Source organism: Anomaloglossus baeobatrachus, unplaced genomic scaffold, assembly GCF_048569485.1.
Source record: "Anomaloglossus baeobatrachus isolate aAnoBae1 unplaced genomic scaffold, aAnoBae1.hap1 Scaffold_4100, whole genome shotgun sequence".
Classification (NCBI taxonomy): Eukaryota; Metazoa; Chordata; class Amphibia; order Anura; family Aromobatidae; genus Anomaloglossus; species Anomaloglossus baeobatrachus.
This window is the reverse complement of record NW_027443437.1, coordinates 14,051-32,134: the sequence shown is the minus strand read 5'-3', so window position 1 is coordinate 32,134 and position 18,084 is coordinate 14,051. Positions and strand designations below refer to the sequence as shown.

General features: G+C 46.3%; 12 non-coding genes across 12 annotated transcripts; all 12 read left to right on the top strand.

Annotated features, from left to right (window-relative positions):
- The first annotated feature begins 253 nt into the window (after window positions 1-253).
- On the top strand, window positions 254-444 carry LOC142277554 (U2 spliceosomal RNA). Its single transcript, XR_012740700.1, has one exon. It is a non-coding gene; the product is annotated as a U2 spliceosomal RNA (small nuclear RNA).
- Window positions 445-1,831: 1,387 nt separating this feature from the next.
- LOC142277553 (U2 spliceosomal RNA) lies at window positions 1,832-2,022 on the top strand. The gene has a single exon (XR_012740699.1). It is a non-coding gene; the product is annotated as a U2 spliceosomal RNA (small nuclear RNA).
- Window positions 2,023-3,409: 1,387 nt separating this feature from the next.
- On the top strand, window positions 3,410-3,600 carry LOC142277552 (U2 spliceosomal RNA). Its single transcript, XR_012740698.1, has one exon. It is a non-coding gene; the product is annotated as a U2 spliceosomal RNA (small nuclear RNA).
- A 1,387-nt stretch (window positions 3,601-4,987) lies between these two features.
- Window positions 4,988-5,178, top strand: LOC142277551 (U2 spliceosomal RNA). The gene has a single exon (XR_012740697.1). It is a non-coding gene; the product is annotated as a U2 spliceosomal RNA (small nuclear RNA).
- Window positions 5,179-6,565: 1,387 nt separating this feature from the next.
- LOC142277549 (U2 spliceosomal RNA) lies at window positions 6,566-6,756 on the top strand. Its single transcript, XR_012740695.1, has one exon. It is a non-coding gene; the product is annotated as a U2 spliceosomal RNA (small nuclear RNA).
- Window positions 6,757-8,143: 1,387 nt separating this feature from the next.
- LOC142277548 (U2 spliceosomal RNA) lies at window positions 8,144-8,334 on the top strand. Its single transcript, XR_012740694.1, has one exon. It is a non-coding gene; the product is annotated as a U2 spliceosomal RNA (small nuclear RNA).
- A 1,387-nt stretch (window positions 8,335-9,721) lies between these two features.
- On the top strand, window positions 9,722-9,912 carry LOC142277547 (U2 spliceosomal RNA). The gene has a single exon (XR_012740693.1). It is a non-coding gene; the product is annotated as a U2 spliceosomal RNA (small nuclear RNA).
- A 1,387-nt stretch (window positions 9,913-11,299) lies between these two features.
- On the top strand, window positions 11,300-11,490 carry LOC142277546 (U2 spliceosomal RNA). The gene has a single exon (XR_012740692.1). It is a non-coding gene; the product is annotated as a U2 spliceosomal RNA (small nuclear RNA).
- Window positions 11,491-12,877: 1,387 nt separating this feature from the next.
- On the top strand, window positions 12,878-13,068 carry LOC142277545 (U2 spliceosomal RNA). The gene has a single exon (XR_012740691.1). It is a non-coding gene; the product is annotated as a U2 spliceosomal RNA (small nuclear RNA).
- A 1,387-nt stretch (window positions 13,069-14,455) lies between these two features.
- Window positions 14,456-14,646, top strand: LOC142277543 (U2 spliceosomal RNA). The gene has a single exon (XR_012740690.1). It is a non-coding gene; the product is annotated as a U2 spliceosomal RNA (small nuclear RNA).
- A 1,387-nt stretch (window positions 14,647-16,033) lies between these two features.
- On the top strand, window positions 16,034-16,224 carry LOC142277542 (U2 spliceosomal RNA). The gene has a single exon (XR_012740689.1). It is a non-coding gene; the product is annotated as a U2 spliceosomal RNA (small nuclear RNA).
- A 1,387-nt stretch (window positions 16,225-17,611) lies between these two features.
- LOC142277541 (U2 spliceosomal RNA) lies at window positions 17,612-17,802 on the top strand. Its single transcript, XR_012740688.1, has one exon. It is a non-coding gene; the product is annotated as a U2 spliceosomal RNA (small nuclear RNA).
- The last annotated feature ends 282 nt before the right edge of the window (window positions 17,803-18,084 follow it).

The following is an 18,084-nucleotide window of genomic DNA, read 5'->3' as shown; positions in this document are numbered from 1 at the left end:
TTGGAAAGACTGCAAGGGGGAGGGGAGTTGCTTGCGCCCTAAAGGAGGAGTTATTCAGATTCATTGCAGTGGGCGGCGGCTGCAAAACGCACCATTCTTCTTGTTTTGGCTCTGCAAAGCAGCCTTTTCAAGGGTTGGCTTGGGTGACAAAATGTCTTGTGTAGGCGTGGGTTTGTCTCCCTCTCGCTCTCTCTCCCTAAGATGTGTCCGGCATAGGCCAGGGTGCCACTCGAGGCCCAAACCAATTCTGGTTATCGCTTCTCGGCCTTTTGGCTAAGATCAAGTGTAGTATCTGTTCTTATCAGTTTAATATCTGATACGTCCCCTATCTGGGGACCATATATTAAATGGATTTTTAGAACAGGGAGATGGAAAAAGAGCTTGCTCTGTCCACTCCACGCATTGACCTGGTATTGCAGTACCTCCAGGAACGGTGCACCCCTTCTTAACCCAGTTTCCAAAAGCAGAACTCAATTCACCTGATTCATATTAGCCCGATTTAATGAATTGGAAGAAAGCATACGTCTTCATATGCACCTCAATTTGGCCCATTCACTTTTCACACTTCCTCCTTTTGTTTTTTATCTTTCACACTTTTGACTTTCTTTATTCATCCAAATAGCAAACTCATCACCACTCAACCTGACCAACTCGGCTATGTCCCCGTGCTGCAGTTCTCTGTCTTATCTAGATCATTTGCAATTGAATGGAATAGATCCCTTTTGGACAAAGTGGATTCACCTGCTGCTGCAGTGACCACAGGTGTGATAACATCTAGAATTGGCATCTGGTGCGATCTCTCCGCTTCCACTCCAAAGAAAGTTACCTGTTTATTCCTATCATGCATTGGTTTTTGGGGTTTTCTTTGAGTAATGATGATCTCTTTAGTAGTCTGTTGGCGCCCTCTCCTGGAGGAATAGTTTGCTTGCTCTTGGACATTCTAAAAGAGAGGTCATGATAGACATTGAGCTTCTGAGCTCAATTGGGGACAGTCATGGGTGATGAATGTTTGCAACCTACTGCGAAGCCTCATACCGCAATATAAGGAACGTCAAATACTAAGAAAGGGCGGCCTATGAAAGAATTACTACTTTCAATAAGTACACTTAAACGGCTAATTGGGAATAGAAAAACTGTAAAAAGCCCTCTGAGAAAGCCCCCCTCTAACCTTTGATAGTAAGCTTTTCTGTAGTCTGCCTGTTGATGTATTTTCCGTTTGAACTGTGCACAACATGAAGAGACGGAACACTGGCGGCTTGTCACAATGCCCCCCGATGACATCACAATAGCGCTGCTGCCTAGAAAACAAGCTGCGCAGAAGAAGTTGTTCTTTGGGTGGGAGGGTGGGCTAGTGGAAGGAGGGGGCAATCTCTTTTTTTCCCGGGTGGTAGGGGGATGACAGGAGAAGGGAAGCGGGTGGTGAGAAAGGTACAGAGGGCAGGGTTTGGGGGCTGGGAAGGAAAGGGAAAAGATTAGGGTTTGGGGATGATGAAAGGGCTTTCTACGGGTAAGGATGGCAAAGGGTGGCAGTGACGGAAAGTCAGGCAACCTGTCCTGTCCGTCTTTTTGTATCGTGAATTGGAAAGACTGCAAGGGGGAGGGGAGTTGCTTGCGCCCTAAAGGAGGAGTTATTCAGATTCATTGCAGTGGGCGGCGGCTGCAAAACGCACCATTCTTCTTGTTTTGGCTCTGCAAAGCAGCCTTTTCAAGGGTTGGCTTGGGTGACAAAATGTCTTGTGTAGGCGTGGGTTTGTCTCCCTCTCGCTCTCTCTCCCTAAGATGTGTCCGGCATAGGCCAGGGTGCCACTCGAGGCCCAAACCAATTCTGGTTATCGCTTCTCGGCCTTTTGGCTAAGATCAAGTGTAGTATCTGTTCTTATCAGTTTAATATCTGATACGTCCCCTATCTGGGGACCATATATTAAATGGATTTTTAGAACAGGGAGATGGAAAAAGAGCTTGCTCTGTCCACTCCACGCATTGACCTGGTATTGCAGTACCTCCAGGAACGGTGCACCCCTTCTTAACCCAGTTTCCAAAAGCAGAACTCAATTCACCTGATTCATATTAGCCCGATTTAATGAATTGGAAGAAAGCATACGTCTTCATATGCACCTCAATTTGGCCCATTCACTTTTCACACTTCCTCCTTTTGTTTTTTATCTTTCACACTTTTGACTTTCTTTATTCATCCAAATAGCAAACTCATCACCACTCAACCTGACCAACTCGGCTATGTCCCCGTGCTGCAGTTCTCTGTCTTATCTAGATCATTTGCAATTGAATGGAATAGATCCCTTTTGGACAAAGTGGATTCACCTGCTGCTGCAGTGACCACAGGTGTGATAACATCTAGAATTGGCATCTGGTGCGATCTCTCCGCTTCCACTCCAAAGAAAGTTACCTGTTTATTCCTATCATGCATTGGTTTTTGGGGTTTTCTTTGAGTAATGATGATCTCTTTAGTAGTCTGTTGGCGCCCTCTCCTGGAGGAATAGTTTGCTTGCTCTTGGACATTCTAAAAGAGAGGTCATGATAGACATTGAGCTTCTGAGCTCAATTGGGGACAGTCATGGGTGATGAATGTTTGCAACCTACTGCGAAGCCTCATACCGCAATATAAGGAACGTCAAATACTAAGAAAGGGCGGCCTATGAAAGAATTACTACTTTCAATAAGTACACTTAAACGGCTAATTGGGAATAGAAAAACTGTAAAAAGCCCTCTGAGAAAGCCCCCCTCTAACCTTTGATAGTAAGCTTTTCTGTAGTCTGCCTGTTGATGTATTTTCCGTTTGAACTGTGCACAACATGAAGAGACGGAACACTGGCGGCTTGTCACAATGCCCCCCGATGACATCACAATAGCGCTGCTGCCTAGAAAACAAGCTGCGCAGAAGAAGTTGTTCTTTGGGTGGGAGGGTGGGCTAGTGGAAGGAGGGGGCAATCTCTTTTTTTCCCGGGTGGTAGGGGGATGACAGGAGAAGGGAAGCGGGTGGTGAGAAAGGTACAGAGGGCAGGGTTTGGGGGCTGGGAAGGAAAGGGAAAAGATTAGGGTTTGGGGATGATGAAAGGGCTTTCTACGGGTAAGGATGGCAAAGGGTGGCAGTGACGGAAAGTCAGGCAACCTGTCCTGTCCGTCTTTTTGTATCGTGAATTGGAAAGACTGCAAGGGGGAGGGGAGTTGCTTGCGCCCTAAAGGAGGAGTTATTCAGATTCATTGCAGTGGGCGGCGGCTGCAAAACGCACCATTCTTCTTGTTTTGGCTCTGCAAAGCAGCCTTTTCAAGGGTTGGCTTGGGTGACAAAATGTCTTGTGTAGGCGTGGGTTTGTCTCCCTCTCGCTCTCTCTCCCTAAGATGTGTCCGGCATAGGCCAGGGTGCCACTCGAGGCCCAAACCAATTCTGGTTATCGCTTCTCGGCCTTTTGGCTAAGATCAAGTGTAGTATCTGTTCTTATCAGTTTAATATCTGATACGTCCCCTATCTGGGGACCATATATTAAATGGATTTTTAGAACAGGGAGATGGAAAAAGAGCTTGCTCTGTCCACTCCACGCATTGACCTGGTATTGCAGTACCTCCAGGAACGGTGCACCCCTTCTTAACCCAGTTTCCAAAAGCAGAACTCAATTCACCTGATTCATATTAGCCCGATTTAATGAATTGGAAGAAAGCATACGTCTTCATATGCACCTCAATTTGGCCCATTCACTTTTCACACTTCCTCCTTTTGTTTTTTATCTTTCACACTTTTGACTTTCTTTATTCATCCAAATAGCAAACTCATCACCACTCAACCTGACCAACTCGGCTATGTCCCCGTGCTGCAGTTCTCTGTCTTATCTAGATCATTTGCAATTGAATGGAATAGATCCCTTTTGGACAAAGTGGATTCACCTGCTGCTGCAGTGACCACAGGTGTGATAACATCTAGAATTGGCATCTGGTGCGATCTCTCCGCTTCCACTCCAAAGAAAGTTACCTGTTTATTCCTATCATGCATTGGTTTTTGGGGTTTTCTTTGAGTAATGATGATCTCTTTAGTAGTCTGTTGGCGCCCTCTCCTGGAGGAATAGTTTGCTTGCTCTTGGACATTCTAAAAGAGAGGTCATGATAGACATTGAGCTTCTGAGCTCAATTGGGGACAGTCATGGGTGATGAATGTTTGCAACCTACTGCGAAGCCTCATACCGCAATATAAGGAACGTCAAATACTAAGAAAGGGCGGCCTATGAAAGAATTACTACTTTCAATAAGTACACTTAAACGGCTAATTGGGAATAGAAAAACTGTAAAAAGCCCTCTGAGAAAGCCCCCCTCTAACCTTTGATAGTAAGCTTTTCTGTAGTCTGCCTGTTGATGTATTTTCCGTTTGAACTGTGCACAACATGAAGAGACGAAACACTGGCGGCTTGTCACAATGCCCCCCGATGACATCACAATAGCGCTGCTGCCTAGAAAACAAGCTGCGCAGAAGAAGTTGTTCTTTGGGTGGGAGGGTGGGCTAGTGGAAGGAGGGGGCAATCTCTTTTTTTCCCGGGTGGTAGGGGGATGACAGGAGAAGGGAAGCGGGTGGTGAGAAAGGTACAGAGGGCAGGGTTTGGGGGCTGGGAAGGAAAGGGAAAAGATTAGGGTTTGGGGATGATGAAAGGGCTTTCTACGGGTAAGGATGGCAAAGGGTGGCAGTGACGGAAAGTCAGGCAACCTGTCCTGTCCGTCTTTTTGTATCGTGAATTGGAAAGACTGCAAGGGGGAGGGGAGTTGCTTGCGCCCTAAAGGAGGAGTTATTCAGATTCATTGCAGTGGGCGGCGGCTGCAAAACGCACCATTCTTCTTGTTTTGGCTCTGCAAAGCAGCCTTTTCAAGGGTTGGCTTGGGTGACAAAATGTCTTGTGTAGGCGTGGGTTTGTCTCCCTCTCGCTCTCTCTCCCTAAGATGTGTCCGGCATAGGCCAGGGTGCCACTCGAGGCCCAAACCAATTCTGGTTATCGCTTCTCGGCCTTTTGGCTAAGATCAAGTGTAGTATCTGTTCTTATCAGTTTAATATCTGATACGTCCCCTATCTGGGGACCATATATTAAATGGATTTTTAGAACAGGGAGATGGAAAAAGAGCTTGCTCTGTCCACTCCACGCATTGACCTGGTATTGCAGTACCTCCAGGAACGGTGCACCCCTTCTTAACCCAGTTTCCAAAAGCAGAACTCAATTCACCTGATTCATATTAGCCCGATTTAATGAATTGGAAGAAAGCATACGTCTTCATATGCACCTCAATTTGGCCCATTCACTTTTCACACTTCCTCCTTTTGTTTTTTATCTTTCACACTTTTGACTTTCTTTATTCATCCAAATAGCAAACTCATCACCACTCAACCTGACCAACTCGGCTATGTCCCCGTGCTGCAGTTCTCTGTCTTATCTAGATCATTTGCAATTGAATGGAATAGATCCCTTTTGGACAAAGTGGATTCACCTGCTGCTGCAGTGACCACAGGTGTGATAACATCTAGAATTGGCATCTGGTGCGATCTCTCCGCTTCCACTCCAAAGAAAGTTACCTGTTTATTCCTATCATGCATTGGTTTTTGGGGTTTTCTTTGAGTAATGATGATCTCTTTAGTAGTCTGTTGGCGCCCTCTCCTGGAGGAATAGTTTGCTTGCTCTTGGACATTCTAAAAGAGAGGTCATGATAGACATTGAGCTTCTGAGCTCAATTGGGGACAGTCATGGGTGATGAATGTTTGCAACCTACTGCGAAGCCTCATACCGCAATATAAGGAACGTCAAATACTAAGAAAGGGCGGCCTATGAAAGAATTACTACTTTCAATAAGTACACTTAAACGGCTAATTGGGAATAGAAAAACTGTAAAAAGCCCTCTGAGAAAGCCCCCCTCTAACCTTTGATAGTAAGCTTTTCTGTAGTCTGCCTGTTGATGTATTTTCCGTTTGAACTGTGCACAACATGAAGAGACGGAACACTGGCGGCTTGTCACAATGCCCCCCGATGACATCACAATAGCGCTGCTGCCTAGAAAACAAGCTGCGCAGAAGAAGTTGTTCTTTGGGTGGGAGGGTGGGCTAGTGGAAGGAGGGGGCAATCTCTTTTTTTCCCGGGTGGTAGGGGGATGACAGGAGAAGGGAAGCGGGTGGTGAGAAAGGTACAGAGGGCAGGGTTTGGGGGCTGGGAAGGAAAGGGAAAAGATTAGGGTTTGGGGATGATGAAAGGGCTTTCTACGGGTAAGGATGGCAAAGGGTGGCAGTGACGGAAAGTCAGGCAACCTGTCCTGTCCGTCTTTTTGTATCGTGAATTGGAAAGACTGCAAGGGGGAGGGGAGTTGCTTGCGCCCTAAAGGAGGAGTTATTCAGATTCATTGCAGTGGGCGGCGGCTGCAAAACGCACCATTCTTCTTGTTTTGGCTCTGCAAAGCAGCCTTTTCAAGGGTTGGCTTGGGTGACAAAATGTCTTGTGTAGGCGTGGGTTTGTCTCCCTCTCGCTCTCTCTCCCTAAGATGTGTCCGGCATAGGCCAGGGTGCCACTCGAGGCCCAAACCAATTCTGGTTATCGCTTCTCGGCCTTTTGGCTAAGATCAAGTGTAGTATCTGTTCTTATCAGTTTAATATCTGATACGTCCCCTATCTGGGGACCATATATTAAATGGATTTTTAGAACAGGGAGATGGAAAAAGAGCTTGCTCTGTCCACTCCACGCATTGACCTGGTATTGCAGTACCTCCAGGAACGGTGCACCCCTTCTTAACCCAGTTTCCAAAAGCAGAACTCAATTCACCTGATTCATATTAGCCCGATTTAATGAATTGGAAGAAAGCATACGTCTTCATATGCACCTCAATTTGGCCCATTCACTTTTCACACTTCCTCCTTTTGTTTTTTATCTTTCACACTTTTGACTTTCTTTATTCATCCAAATAGCAAACTCATCACCACTCAACCTGACCAACTCGGCTATGTCCCCGTGCTGCAGTTCTCTGTCTTATCTAGATCATTTGCAATTGAATGGAATAGATCCCTTTTGGACAAAGTGGATTCACCTGCTGCTGCAGTGACCACAGGTGTGATAACATCTAGAATTGGCATCTGGTGCGATCTCTCCGCTTCCACTCCAAAGAAAGTTACCTGTTTATTCCTATCATGCATTGGTTTTTGGGGTTTTCTTTGAGTAATGATGATCTCTTTAGTAGTCTGTTGGCGCCCTCTCCTGGAGGAATAGTTTGCTTGCTCTTGGACATTCTAAAAGAGAGGTCATGATAGACATTGAGCTTCTGAGCTCAATTGGGGACAGTCATGGGTGATGAATGTTTGCAACCTACTGCGAAGCCTCATACCGCAATATAAGGAACGTCAAATACTAAGAAAGGGCGGCCTATGAAAGAATTACTACTTTCAATAAGTACACTTAAACGGCTAATTGGGAATAGAAAAACTGTAAAAAGCCCTCTGAGAAAGCCCCCCTCTAACCTTTGATAGTAAGCTTTTCTGTAGTCTGCCTGTTGATGTATTTTCCGTTTGAACTGTGCACAACATGAAGAGACGGAACACTGGCGGCTTGTCACAATGCCCCCCGATGACATCACAATAGCGCTGCTGCCTAGAAAACAAGCTGCGCAGAAGAAGTTGTTCTTTGGGTGGGAGGGTGGGCTAGTGGAAGGAGGGGGCAATCTCTTTTTTTCCCGGGTGGTAGGGGGATGACAGGAGAAGGGAAGCGGGTGGTGAGAAAGGTACAGAGGGCAGGGTTTGGGGGCTGGGAAGGAAAGGGAAAAGATTAGGGTTTGGGGATGATGAAAGGGCTTTCTACGGGTAAGGATGGCAAAGGGTGGCAGTGACGGAAAGTCAGGCAACCTGTCCTGTCCGTCTTTTTGTATCGTGAATTGGAAAGACTGCAAGGGGGAGGGGAGTTGCTTGCGCCCTAAAGGAGGAGTTATTCAGATTCATTGCAGTGGGCGGCGGCTGCAAAACGCACCATTCTTCTTGTTTTGGCTCTGCAAAGCAGCCTTTTCAAGGGTTGGCTTGGGTGACAAAATGTCTTGTGTAGGCGTGGGTTTGTCTCCCTCTCGCTCTCTCTCCCTAAGATGTGTCCGGCATAGGCCAGGGTGCCACTCGAGGCCCAAACCAATTCTGGTTATCGCTTCTCGGCCTTTTGGCTAAGATCAAGTGTAGTATCTGTTCTTATCAGTTTAATATCTGATACGTCCCCTATCTGGGGACCATATATTAAATGGATTTTTAGAACAGGGAGATGGAAAAAGAGCTTGCTCTGTCCACTCCACGCATTGACCTGGTATTGCAGTACCTCCAGGAACGGTGCACCCCTTCTTAACCCAGTTTCCAAAAGCAGAACTCAATTCACCTGATTCATATTAGCCCGATTTAATGAATTGGAAGAAAGCATACGTCTTCATATGCACCTCAATTTGGCCCATTCACTTTTCACACTTCCTCCTTTTGTTTTTTATCTTTCACACTTTTGACTTTCTTTATTCATCCAAATAGCAAACTCATCACCACTCAACCTGACCAACTCGGCTATGTCCCCGTGCTGCAGTTCTCTGTCTTATCTAGATCATTTGCAATTGAATGGAATAGATCCCTTTTGGACAAAGTGGATTCACCTGCTGCTGCAGTGACCACAGGTGTGATAACATCTAGAATTGGCATCTGGTGCGATCTCTCCGCTTCCACTCCAAAGAAAGTTACCTGTTTATTCCTATCATGCATTGGTTTTTGGGGTTTTCTTTGAGTAATGATGATCTCTTTAGTAGTCTGTTGGCGCCCTCTCCTGGAGGAATAGTTTGCTTGCTCTTGGACATTCTAAAAGAGAGGTCATGATAGACATTGAGCTTCTGAGCTCAATTGGGGACAGTCATGGGTGATGAATGTTTGCAACCTACTGCGAAGCCTCATACCGCAATATAAGGAACGTCAAATACTAAGAAAGGGCGGCCTATGAAAGAATTACTACTTTCAATAAGTACACTTAAACGGCTAATTGGGAATAGAAAATCTGTAAAAAGCCCTCTGAGAAAGCCCCCCTCTAACCTTTGATAGTAAGCTTTTCTGTAGTCTGCCTGTTGATGTATTTTCCGTTTGAACTGTGCACAACATGAAGAGACGGAACACTGGCGGCTTGTCACAATGCCCCCCGATGACATCACAATAGCGCTGCTGCCTAGAAAACAAGCTGCGCAGAAGAAGTTGTTCTTTGGGTGGGAGGGTGGGCTAGTGGAAGGAGGGGGCAATCTCTTTTTTTCCCGGGTGGTAGGGGGATGACAGGAGAAGGGAAGCGGGTGGTGAGAAAGGTACAGAGGGCAGGGTTTGGGGGCTGGGAAGGAAAGGGAAAAGATTAGGGTTTGGGGATGATGAAAGGGCTTTCTACGGGTAAGGATGGCAAAGGGTGGCAGTGACGGAAAGTCAGGCAACCTGTCCTGTCCGTCTTTTTGTATCGTGAATTGGAAAGACTGCAAGGGGGAGGGGAGTTGCTTGCGCCCTAAAGGAGGAGTTATTCAGATTCATTGCAGTGGGCGGCGGCTGCAAAACGCACCATTCTTCTTGTTTTGGCTCTGCAAAGCAGCCTTTTCAAGGGTTGGCTTGGGTGACAAAATGTCTTGTGTAGGCGTGGGTTTGTCTCCCTCTCGCTCTCTCTCCCTAAGATGTGTCCGGCATAGGCCAGGGTGCCACTCGAGGCCCAAACCAATTCTGGTTATCGCTTCTCGGCCTTTTGGCTAAGATCAAGTGTAGTATCTGTTCTTATCAGTTTAATATCTGATACGTCCCCTATCTGGGGACCATATATTAAATGGATTTTTAGAACAGGGAGATGGAAAAAGAGCTTGCTCTGTCCACTCCACGCATTGACCTGGTATTGCAGTACCTCCAGGAACGGTGCACCCCTTCTTAACCCAGTTTCCAAAAGCAGAACTCAATTCACCTGATTCATATTAGCCCGATTTAATGAATTGGAAGAAAGCATACGTCTTCATATGCACCTCAATTTGGCCCATTCACTTTTCACACTTCCTCCTTTTGTTTTTTATCTTTCACACTTTTGACTTTCTTTATTCATCCAAATAGCAAACTCATCACCACTCAACCTGACCAACTCGGCTATGTCCCCGTGCTGCAGTTCTCTGTCTTATCTAGATCATTTGCAATTGAATGGAATAGATCCCTTTTGGACAAAGTGGATTCACCTGCTGCTGCAGTGACCACAGGTGTGATAACATCTAGAATTGGCATCTGGTGCGATCTCTCCGCTTCCACTCCAAAGAAAGTTACCTGTTTATTCCTATCATGCATTGGTTTTTGGGGTTTTCTTTGAGTAATGATGATCTCTTTAGTAGTCTGTTGGCGCCCTCTCCTGGAGGAATAGTTTGCTTGCTCTTGGACATTCTAAAAGAGAGGTCATGATAGACATTGAGCTTCTGAGCTCAATTGGGGACAGTCATGGGTGATGAATGTTTGCAACCTACTGCGAAGCCTCATACCGCAATATAAGGAACGTCAAATACTAAGAAAGGGCGGCCTATGAAAGAATTACTACTTTCAATAAGTACACTTAAACGGCTAATTGGGAATAGAAAAACTGTAAAAAGCCCTCTGAGAAAGCCCCCCTCTAACCTTTGATAGTAAGCTTTTCTGTAGTCTGCCTGTTGATGTATTTTCCGTTTGAACTGTGCACAACATGAAGAGACGGAACACTGGCGGCTTGTCACAATGCCCCCCGATGACATCACAATAGCGCTGCTGCCTAGAAAACAAGCTGCGCAGAAGAAGTTGTTCTTTGGGTGGGAGGGTGGGCTAGTGGAAGGAGGGGGCAATCTCTTTTTTTCCCGGGTGGTAGGGGGATGACAGGAGAAGGGAAGCGGGTGGTGAGAAAGGTACAGAGGGCAGGGTTTGGGGGCTGGGAAGGAAAGGGAAAAGATTAGGGTTTGGGGATGATGAAAGGGCTTTCTACGGGTAAGGATGGCAAAGGGTGGCAGTGACGGAAAGTCAGGCAACCTGTCCTGTCCGTCTTTTTGTATCGTGAATTGGAAAGACTGCAAGGGGGAGGGGAGTTGCTTGCGCCCTAAAGGAGGAGTTATTCAGATTCATTGCAGTGGGCGGCGGCTGCAAAACGCACCATTCTTCTTGTTTTGGCTCTGCAAAGCAGCCTTTTCAAGGGTTGGCTTGGGTGACAAAATGTCTTGTGTAGGCGTGGGTTTGTCTCCCTCTCGCTCTCTCTCCCTAAGATGTGTCCGGCATAGGCCAGGGTGCCACTCGAGGCCCAAACCAATTCTGGTTATCGCTTCTCGGCCTTTTGGCTAAGATCAAGTGTAGTATCTGTTCTTATCAGTTTAATATCTGATACGTCCCCTATCTGGGGACCATATATTAAATGGATTTTTAGAACAGGGAGATGGAAAAAGAGCTTGCTCTGTCCACTCCACGCATTGACCTGGTATTGCAGTACCTCCAGGAACGGTGCACCCCTTCTTAACCCAGTTTCCAAAAGCAGAACTCAATTCACCTGATTCATATTAGCCCGATTTAATGAATTGGAAGAAAGCATACGTCTTCATATGCACCTCAATTTGGCCCATTCACTTTTCACACTTCCTCCTTTTGTTTTTTATCTTTCACACTTTTGACTTTCTTTATTCATCCAAATAGCAAACTCATCACCACTCAACCTGACCAACTCGGCTATGTCCCCGTGCTGCAGTTCTCTGTCTTATCTAGATCATTTGCAATTGAATGGAATAGATCCCTTTTGGACAAAGTGGATTCACCTGCTGCTGCAGTGACCACAGGTGTGATAACATCTAGAATTGGCATCTGGTGCGATCTCTCCGCTTCCACTCCAAAGAAAGTTACCTGTTTATTCCTATCATGCATTGGTTTTTGGGGTTTTCTTTGAGTAATGATGATCTCTTTAGTAGTCTGTTGGCGCCCTCTCCTGGAGGAATAGTTTGCTTGCTCTTGGACATTCTAAAAGAGAGGTCATGATAGACATTGAGCTTCTGAGCTCAATTGGGGACAGTCATGGGTGATGAATGTTTGCAACCTACTGCGAAGCCTCATACCGCAATATAAGGAACGTCAAATACTAAGAAAGGGCGGCCTATGAAAGAATTACTACTTTCAATAAGTACACTTAAACGGCTAATTGGGAATAGAAAAACTGTAAAAAGCCCTCTGAGAAAGCCCCCCTCTAACCTTTGATAGTAAGCTTTTCTGTAGTCTGCCTGTTGATGTATTTTCCGTTTGAACTGTGCACAACATGAAGAGACGGAACACTGGCGGCTTGTCACAATGCCCCCCGATGACATCACAATAGCGCTGCTGCCTAGAAAACAAGCTGCGCAGAAGAAGTTGTTCTTTGGGTGGGAGGGTGGGCTAGTGGAAGGAGGGGGCAATCTCTTTTTTTCCCGGGTGGTAGGGGGATGACAGGAGAAGGGAAGCGGGTGGTGAGAAAGGTACAGAGGGCAGGGTTTGGGGGCTGGGAAGGAAAGGGAAAAGATTAGGGTTTGGGGATGATGAAAGGGCTTTCTACGGGTAAGGATGGCAAAGGGTGGCAGTGACGGAAAGTCAGGCAACCTGTCCTGTCCGTCTTTTTGTATCGTGAATTGGAAAGACTGCAAGGGGGAGGGGAGTTGCTTGCGCCCTAAAGGAGGAGTTATTCAGATTCATTGCAGTGGGCGGCGGCTGCAAAACGCACCATTCTTCTTGTTTTGGCTCTGCAAAGCAGCCTTTTCAAGGGTTGGCTTGGGTGACAAAATGTCTTGTGTAGGCGTGGGTTTGTCTCCCTCTCGCTCTCTCTCCCTAAGATGTGTCCGGCATAGGCCAGGGTGCCACTCGAGGCCCAAACCAATTCTGGTTATCGCTTCTCGGCCTTTTGGCTAAGATCAAGTGTAGTATCTGTTCTTATCAGTTTAATATCTGATACGTCCCCTATCTGGGGACCATATATTAAATGGATTTTTAGAACAGGGAGATGGAAAAAGAGCTTGCTCTGTCCACTCCACGCATTGACCTGGTATTGCAGTACCTCCAGGAACGGTGCACCCCTTCTTAACCCAGTTTCCAAAAGCAGAACTCAATTCACCTGATTCATATTAGCCCGATTTAATGAATTGGAAGAAAGCATACGTCTTCATATGCACCTCAATTTGGCCCATTCACTTTTCACACTTCCTCCTTTTGTTTTTTATCTTTCACACTTTTGACTTTCTTTATTCATCCAAATAGCAAACTCATCACCACTCAACCTGACCAACTCGGCTATGTCCCCGTGCTGCAGTTCTCTGTCTTATCTAGATCATTTGCAATTGAATGGAATAGATCCCTTTTGGACAAAGTGGATTCACCTGCTGCTGCAGTGACCACAGGTGTGATAACATCTAGAATTGGCATCTGGTGCGATCTCTCCGCTTCCACTCCAAAGAAAGTTACCTGTTTATTCCTATCATGCATTGGTTTTTGGGGTTTTCTTTGAGTAATGATGATCTCTTTAGTAGTCTGTTGGCGCCCTCTCCTGGAGGAATAGTTTGCTTGCTCTTGGACATTCTAAAAGAGAGGTCATGATAGACATTGAGCTTCTGAGCTCAATTGGGGACAGTCATGGGTGATGAATGTTTGCAACCTACTGCGAAGCCTCATACCGCAATATAAGGAACGTCAAATACTAAGAAAGGGCGGCCTATGAAAGAATTACTACTTTCAATAAGTACACTTAAACGGCTAATTGGGAATAGAAAAACTGTAAAAAGCCCTCTGAGAAAGCCCCCCTCTAACCTTTGATAGTAAGCTTTTCTGTAGTCTGCCTGTTGATGTATTTTCCGTTTGAACTGTGCACAACATGAAGAGACGGAACACTGGCGGCTTGTCACAATGCCCCCCGATGACATCACAATAGCGCTGCTGCCTAGAAAACAAGCTGCGCAGAAGAAGTTGTTCTTTGGGTGGGAGGGTGGGCTAGTGGAAGGAGGGGGCAATCTCTTTTTTTCCCGGGTGGTAGGGGGATGACAGGAGAAGGGAAGCGGGTGGTGAGAAAGGTACAGAGGGCAGGGTTTGGGGGCTGGGAAGGAAAGGGAAAAGATTAGGGTTTGGGGATGATGAAAGGGCTTTCTACGGGTAAGGATGGCAAAGGGTGGCAGTGACGGAAAGTCAGGCAACCTGTCCTGTCCGTCTTTTTGTATCGTGAATTGGAAAGACTGCAAGGGGGAGGGGAGTTGCTTGCGCCCTAAAGGAGGAGTTATTCAGATTCATTGCAGTGGGCGGCGGCTGCAAAACGCACCATTCTTCTTGTTTTGGCTCTGCAAAGCAGCCTTTTCAAGGGTTGGCTTGGGTGACAAAATGTCTTGTGTAGGCGTGGGTTTGTCTCCCTCTCGCTCTCTCTCCCTAAGATGTGTCCGGCATAGGCCAGGGTGCCACTCGAGGCCCAAACCAATTCTGGTTATCGCTTCTCGGCCTTTTGGCTAAGATCAAGTGTAGTATCTGTTCTTATCAGTTTAATATCTGATACGTCCCCTATCTGGGGACCATATATTAAATGGATTTTTAGAACAGGGAGATGGAAAAAGAGCTTGCTCTGTCCACTCCACGCATTGACCTGGTATTGCAGTACCTCCAGGAACGGTGCACCCCTTCTTAACCCAGTTTCCAAAAGCAGAACTCAATTCACCTGATTCATATTAGCCCGATTTAATGAATTGGAAGAAAGCATACGTCTTCATATGCACCTCAATTTGGCCCATTCACTTTTCACACTTCCTCCTTTTGTTTTTTATCTTTCACACTTTTGACTTTCTTTATTCATCCAAATAGCAAACTCATCACCACTCAACCTGACCAACTCGGCTATGTCCCCGTGCTGCAGTTCTCTGTCTTATCTAGATCATTTGCAATTGAATGGAATAGATCCCTTTTGGACAAAGTGGATTCACCTGCTGCTGCAGTGACCACAGGTGTGATAACATCTAGAATTGGCATCTGGTGCGATCTCTCCGCTTCCACTCCAAAGAAAGTTACCTGTTTATTCCTATCATGCATTGGTTTTTGGGGTTTTCTTTGAGTAATGATGATCTCTTTAGTAGTCTGTTGGCGCCCTCTCCTGGAGGAATAGTTTGCTTGCTCTTGGACATTCTAAAAGAGAGGTCATGATAGACATTGAGCTTCTGAGCTCAATTGGGGACAGTCATGGGTGATGAATGTTTGCAACCTACTGCGAAGCCTCATACCGCAATATAAGGAACGTCAAATACTAAGAAAGGGCGGCCTATGAAAGAATTACTACTTTCAATAAGTACACTTAAACGGCTAATTGGGAATAGAAAAACTGTAAAAAGCCCTCTGAGAAAGCCCCCCTCTAACCTTTGATAGTAAGCTTTTCTGTAGTCTGCCTGTTGATGTATTTTCCGTTTGAACTGTGCACAACATGAAGAGACGGAACACTGGCGGCTTGTCACAATGCCCCCCGATGACATCACAATAGCGCTGCTGCCTAGAAAACAAGCTGCGCAGAAGAAGTTGTTCTTTGGGTGGGAGGGTGGGCTAGTGGAAGGAGGGGGCAATCTCTTTTTTTCCCGGGTGGTAGGGGGATGACAGGAGAAGGGAAGCGGGTGGTGAGAAAGGTACAGAGGGCAGGGTTTGGGGGCTGGGAAGGAAAGGGAAAAGATTAGGGTTTGGGGATGATGAAAGGGCTTTCTACGGGTAAGGATGGCAAAGGGTGGCAGTGACGGAAAGTCAGGCAACCTGTCCTGTCCGTCTTTTTGTATCGTGAATTGGAAAGACTGCAAGGGGGAGGGGAGTTGCTTGCGCCCTAAAGGAGGAGTTATTCAGATTCATTGCAGTGGGCGGCGGCTGCAAAACGCACCATTCTTCTTGTTTTGGCTCTGCAAAGCAGCCTTTTCAAGGGTTGGCTTGGGTGACAAAATGTCTTGTGTAGGCGTGGGTTTGTCTCCCTCTCGCTCTCTCTCCCTAAGATGTGTCCGGCATAGGCCAGGGTGCCACTCGAGGCCCAAACCAATTCTGGTTATCGCTTCTCGGCCTTTTGGCTAAGATCAAGTGTAGTATCTGTTCTTATCAGTTTAATATCTGATACGTCCCCTATCTGGGGACCATATATTAAATGGATTTTTAGAACAGGGAGATGGAAAAAGAGCTTGCTCTGTCCACTCCACGCATTGACCTGGTATTGCAGTACCTCCAGGAACGGTGCACCCCTTCTTAACCCAGTTTCCAAAAGCAGAACTCAATTCACCTGATTCATATTAGCCCGATTTAATGAATTGGAAGAAAGCATACGTCTTCATATGCACCTCAATTTGGCCCATTCACTTTTCACACTTCCTCCTTTTGTTTTTTATCTTTCACACTTTTGACTTTCTTTATTCATCCAAATAGCAAACTCATCACCACTCAACCTGACCAACTCGGCTATGTCCCCGTGCTGCAGTTCTCTGTCTTATCTAGATCATTTGCAATTGAATGGAATAGATCCCTTTTGGACAAAGTGGATTCACCTGCTGCTGCAGTGACCACAGGTGTGATAACATCTAGAATTGGCATCTGGTGCGATCTCTCCGCTTCCACTCCAAAGAAAGTTACCTGTTTATTCCTATCATGCATTGGTTTTTGGGGTTTTCTTTGAGTAATGATGATCTCTTTAGTAGTCTGTTGGCGCCCTCTCCTGGAGGAATAGTTTGCTTGCTCTTGGACATTCTAAAAGAGAGGTCATGATAGACATTGAGCTTCTGAGCTCAATTGGGGACAGTCATGGGTGATGAATGTTTGCAACCTACTGCGAAGCCTCATACCGCAATATAAGGAACGTCAAATACTAAGAAAGGGCGGCCTATGAAAGAATTACTACTTTCAATAAGTACACTTAAACGGCTAATTGGGAATAGAAAAACTGTAAAAAGCCCTCTGAGAAAGCCCCCCTCTAACCTTTGATAGTAAGCTTTTCTGTAGTCTGCCTGTTGATGTATTTTCCGTTTGAACTGTGCACAACATGAAGAGACGGAACACTGGCGGCTTGTCACAATGCCCCCCGATGACATCACAATAGCGCTGCTGCCTAGAAAACAAGCTGCGCAGAAGAAGTTGTTCTTTGGGTGGGAGGGTGGGCTAGTGGAAGGAGGGGGCAATCTCTTTTTTTCCCGGGTGGTAGGGGGATGACAGGAGAAGGGAAGCGGGTGGTGAGAAAGGTACAGAGGGCAGGGTTTGGGGGCTGGGAAGGAAAGGGAAAAGATTAGGGTTTGGGGATGATGAAAGGGCTTTCTACGGGTAAGGATGGCAAAGGGTGGCAGTGACGGAAAGTCAGGCAACCTGTCCTGTCCGTCTTTTTGTATCGTGAATTGGAAAGACTGCAAGGGGGAGGGGAGTTGCTTGCGCCCTAAAGGAGGAGTTATTCAGATTCATTGCAGTGGGCGGCGGCTGCAAAACGCACCATTCTTCTTGTTTTGGCTCTGCAAAGCAGCCTTTTCAAGGGTTGGCTTGGGTGACAAAATGTCTTGTGTAGGCGTGGGTTTGTCTCCCTCTCGCTCTCTCTCCCTAAGATGTGTCCGGCATAGGCCAGGGTGCCACTCGAGGCCCAAACCAATTCTGGTTATCGCTTCTCGGCCTTTTGGCTAAGATCAAGTGTAGTATCTGTTCTTATCAGTTTAATATCTGATACGTCCCCTATCTGGGGACCATATATTAAATGGATTTTTAGAACAGGGAGATGGAAAAAGAGCTTGCTCTGTCCACTCCACGCATTGACCTGGTATTGCAGTACCTCCAGGAACGGTGCACCCCTTCTTAACCCAGTTTCCAAAAGCAGAACTCAATTCACCTGATTCATATTAGCCCGATTTAATGAATTGGAAGAAAGCATACGTCTTCATATGCACCTCAATTTGGCCCATTCACTTTTCACACTTCCTCCTTTTGTTTTTTATCTTTCACACTTTTGACTTTCTTTATTCATCCAAATAGCAAACTCATCACCACTCAACCTGACCAACTCGGCTATGTCCCCGTGCTGCAGTTCTCTGTCTTATCTAGATCATTTGCAATTGAATGGAATAGATCCCTTTTGG